This window comes from Arachis duranensis, chromosome 5 (assembly GCF_000817695.3).
Source record: "Arachis duranensis cultivar V14167 chromosome 5, aradu.V14167.gnm2.J7QH, whole genome shotgun sequence".
Classification (NCBI taxonomy): Eukaryota; Viridiplantae; Streptophyta; class Magnoliopsida; order Fabales; family Fabaceae; genus Arachis; species Arachis duranensis.
The window spans coordinates 106,441,515-106,446,458 of record NC_029776.3 but is presented as its reverse complement, the minus strand read 5'-3'; the positions used below and the strand labels follow the sequence as shown (position 1 = coordinate 106,446,458).

At 30.3% G+C, this 4,944-nt stretch overlaps 1 protein-coding gene and 1 long non-coding RNA gene across 4 annotated transcripts in view; one reads left to right on the top strand and one right to left on the bottom strand.

Moving 5' to 3' along the window:
* On the bottom strand, window positions 1-2,209 carry LOC127747503 (uncharacterized). The gene is made up of 3 exons (XR_008009367.1): window positions 1,827-2,209; window positions 1,073-1,627; window positions 1-67 (listed from the first exon to the last, which is right to left on the bottom strand). It is a non-coding gene; the product is annotated as an uncharacterized LOC127747503 (long non-coding RNA).
* A 2,420-nt stretch (window positions 2,210-4,629) lies between these two features.
* LOC107491606 (polypyrimidine tract-binding protein homolog 3) overlaps window positions 4,630-4,944 on the top strand; it is a 4,381-nt gene continuing 4,066 nt past the window's right edge. For 2 of the 3 annotated variants that reach the window (XM_016112488.3, XM_016112487.3), the window contains exon 1: window positions 4,630-4,759. The gene's annotated coding sequence lies outside the window, so the exon portion shown is untranslated. Of the gene's footprint in view, window positions 4,760-4,819; window positions 4,888-4,944 lie in introns of those variants that run through there. The other variant, XM_052262256.1, reaches the window with a different exon arrangement.

The window sequence follows — 4,944 nt, the reverse complement described above, 5'->3', positions numbered from 1 at the left end:
AGACAGAGACGAAGTAGACGAACCGTGAAGTAGACAAACCGGAGACAAAGGAATGGGGTGATCGACACTGGTTGCATCAACAGCAAACATTTTGAATCCAATAACCATAAAATTAACTCAGAATCAAGGTTGCGAGAACTGGACAGGTTATTAAACCAGTCAAGTGACTGGTTCAATGATTCAACCGAAGTCAAATCATAGCTAAACCGGTTTACTTAAATATACAATAAAATTATAAAAAATATATATAATTTTAAATATTTAAATTAAATAATTTCTAAACTAATAAAATTTAACAATTTAACAATTTTACCCATTAAATGATCCATAATTTATCATTAAAAACTCGTAAACTTTCAAATATCAAAGTTTATAACCAAAGAAAATCAAAACGTACATAAATGACAAACACAAAATGTTCCACCGCAAACACAATATAACAAAAATCAAGCACATAAAATGCACCAAAATTAGATAAAATTCAAACTTGATAAATTCAGATGATACCGCAATGAAGTGATTAAATTATAGCAAAATTCAGAATGACAATTCAGAATACAGACGATTATATCAATTCATAACATTCAATATAATTAAATTCAGCATTTCATACAGTTAATTCACCAAAATTCAATATCACAAAATTCAAAAAACCAGAGTCCCAAATTGAACTTTTATCAAATTTATATTCGATAAAATTCAAAATTACAAAATGATTAATCCGTATAATTAACAAAATAAAAAAAATTTGAAAAGAAGAACTCAAAACAAGAACTCTGCATCTGAAGTTATGAACTCAAATCTGCCCTAAATTCCTCACAGAATAAAAAATTAATTGAAAAAAACAAAAATCCAAGAACTCAAAAACAGCAGGAGAGCAGAAGGCCAGACGACGAAGTTGACAGAAGCCGACGAATATAACATATGAAGTACTAAAATCAGCAAAATAAAAAATAATTCATAGGGAGCTCAATTATAAGTAACAAAACTCCACAGTAAAACCAGCAACACAATTATTAGTTGGAGTAAAGGGACACAGGGCCATAGACGAGAAAGGGGACACAGTGCTTACCGGCGGCGAAGAGGAAGGAGAGTGACGGCGACGACAGAGGAGACGGCGCGACAAACGGCGAAAACAGAGAGAGAGAGAGAGAGAGAGAACGCTCGAACAGAGCTGAGGAGATGCGGTGGCTGTGGTTCTGCGGGGCTGTGGGGGGTGGGGGGCTACGCCGCTAGGGTTCTTCGCATCTTTTCTTTCGTTCTTTGTTCTTTCAATTTTGAGAGAGGAGATGAGATGAGCGGGACACTGAGACGGGGGACTGGGCTGCGTCGGGTATAAATTAGAAAATTTTAGGTTTTTTTTTAAAGGTCAAAACGGCGACGTTTGGAAGGGAGGGTCCAAACCGGAAGATCTCTAAAAAATCGACCGATTTTGCCGGTTCATCGGTTAACCGCTAATTTGATCGATTTTTTGCTGCACGGTTTTTCAGGCTGATTGAACCACTGTCATGACTGGTTAACTCGGTTGAACCGGTCAGTCCGGTTCAATTTTCAGAACTAAAAAACTTGCTTTCAACTAAAATTGAACATACAAGTTTTCTATTCAGCATTCAGCATTACAGCAATTCTGCAGCAGAATTAACAGAATAAAAAATATTAATTGAAAAAATGAAGAACTCTGCAACAACTCTAGCAAGCCAGTAATTCATATAATTAACAGAATAAAAATATTAATTGAAAAAGTGAAGAACTCTACAGCAACTCCAGCAAGCCGGCAATTCATATCATTAACAGATTAAAAAAAACTAAAACACTAAGAAACTCACCGAGAAAGAGAGAGCAGAGACGGCCTAGAGTGGCAGAGAGATGCTCGGCAGGACAGAGGCGACCAACGACAGAAGCTACGACCCGACCTTCAAACGGACCACCCAACGATAACGACAGCGACAGAAGCTTCAAACGGACCACCCGACGACGACGACGACGACGCGACAGAAGCTTCGAGTGGCGATGGTGGCAACGGCTGGTGGCCACTGCCGCTGCTGATAGTGGTAAGGACGGTGGAGTGGAGGCGTTCTTTTTGGCTTCAGCCTTCAGCTCGTTGAGGAAATTAGGGTTGAAAGGAAAGAGGACGGCGTTAGGCTCGAAGGGATTGGGTGGGTTAATGGGTTTCGGGTGTTTTGAGAAACTTTGGCACACTTTGAATTATCTGAAGGACTCCTCTCCCTTTTTAATCTTAGTTAGTTTATTTATTTTGCTTTCTTTACTTTGGTCGAACATTTTTTTGTTCTATTTAGATTTCTATTGGACCATTTTTTTGGGGCCCAAAGACTATTTATATGGACTCTTTTCTATTTCCTTCCTTGGGATTATATGACTGAACACCGGGTCATATATGGTATCAATTAATATTAATTTCATATTTTTTAATGATAAATACTATGGTGCTTAAAAGATATTATTTATTTAATACAAAAAATTAAAAAATAATATTTAACTTAAAAGATATAACAATAAATAATTTTTAAAGATATCAAAACTTACTACAAAAAATAAGTTAGACAAAATTTAGGCATCAATTCATAAGTAATATAAAATTGACTTTTTTTAATATGTCATTAAATAATTAGATGTCAATGTAATTTTTTTCTATCATCAATGTATAAAAAATAAATCACGTATATAACAGAAGTAGATGATATGATATGTATTTAATTATTTATTATTTATATGAGTTTATCTCTTTCGCTAATTTCTAAAAATGATAAATAAAATGAGTTACATATAAAAATGCGGGTAAAAAACTATTATAAGCCAATGCCATTTAGAATTGACGTATATAAGCCAAACTGAAAATCGTTTCAGTAATGCGCCAGATGCTATATTTATATAATTCGAACCAGTATGGTTCGAACTGCATGTGATAGTAATTCGAACCTGGGCAGTTCGAATTACCAGTTGATTGTTCTTTATAAATCGAACCAAGTTGGTTCGAACTAAGAATGCACCTAATTCGAACAAGGTTAGTTCGAATTACACACAGCACGCGTTTTCAAGTAATTCAAATTTGACTATTAAAAAATTAATAATTTATTAAAAAAATTTTATTAAAAAATTTATTAAAAAAATTAATAATTAAAAAATTAAAAAAATATATTTTTATTTCATACATTAAAAAAAGCTAACAAAATATTTAATTACGAGACTTCTTTAAAATATTTGTGATCTATCAATACTCTTTTGTCCAATTTTAATAGCTCATGAATATTTTTTAATAAATTTTTTAATAAATTTATTTAAATTATACTACAAAAAATATTTTATTCTATGCAAAATAATTTAAAAAAATGGCTTAAAAAATGTTAGGAGTACTATAAAAATTTGTAATATTCTAATGAATTAGGTAAATACATGTATGTACTCAAATTTTAAATAAAATACTCTACATAGTCAACAATAATTTAGAAATGAAAGAAAATATTTTATTCCACTTAAAAGATATATTTTATTCTAATACAAAATATTTCATAACATCTTTTAAGTCATTTTTAAGCCATTTTTTTAAAAAAATGGCTTAAAAGATGTTAGGAGAATAAAATATATTTCATAACATCTTTTAAGCTATTTTTTTAAAAAATATATTTTATTCTAATACAAAATAATTTTATGCCATTTTTTAAGCCATTTTTAAGCCATTTTTTTAAAAAATGGCTTAAAAGATATTATAAAAATGGCTTAAAAGATATATTTTATTCTAATACAAAATATTTCATAACATCTTTTAAGCCATTTTTAAAAAAATGGCTTAAAAGATGTTATGAAATATATTTTATTCTCATAAAATATATTTTTTAATTTTTTGTATAGAATAAAATAATTTCTTTCATTTTTAAATTATTATTAACTATGTAGAGTATTTTATTTAAAATTTGAGTACATGCATGTATTTACCTAAGTTATTAGAACATTGCAAATTTTTATAGTACTCCTAACATTTTTAAGCCATTATTTTTAAATTATTTTGCATAGGATAAAATATTTTTTAATTATTAATTTTTTTAATAAATTTTTTAATAAATTTTTTTAAATAAATTATTAATTTTTTAATAGTCAAATTTGAATTATTTGAAAACGCGTGCTGTGTGTAATTCGAACTAACCTTGTTCGAATTAAGTGCATTCTTAGTTCGAACCAACCTGGTTCGATTTATGAAGAACAATCAACTGGTAATTCGAACTGCTCAGGTTCGAATTACTATCATATGCAGTTCGAACCATACTGGTTCGAATTATATAAATATAGCATCTGGCGCATTACTGAAATGATTTTCAGTTTGGCTTATATACGTCAATTCTAAATAGCATTGGCTTATAATAGTATTTTACCCTAAAAATGCTGTGTGTTTTATATTAAATGTATAACTTAAAAGACTAAACTATAGTAAATAAGTAAAAACTATAAAAATATATTATCTTTTAGATATATAACTTAAAACTTAAAAAAGATTATATATACAGAAAAACCTTATACACATATATTTTTCTGAAAAATATTAAATTTTACAGTTTTACTCCAATTAAAATATTTTCTTAGCTGAAATAATTTATTTTTTTGTCCAGAAAAAAAAAACTCATTGTTGAGCCAGTTGCGTAGCTGAACGTCTATGTTCGTAAGCAATAGGGCATGAAATTCACAGCTTAGTGCGTCGCTCTCTCTCTCTCTCTTCTCCTTTCTCTCTCCTCTCACTCACTCTCTTCAGGCAAGTTCTCTCTCTCTCTGAACGATTTGTACTCTGAGCTGACATGCTACGATTTCGATGAACTTTTTGTGATCTTTGTTGGAAATTGGAGAAGCCCTTTTGCTTCCTAGATTCAGGACTTGAATTGGGTGTCTGGTCTTCTGTTTAATTCGCTTGAGCAACAGAAAGTCTGGTTTTTTTTTTTT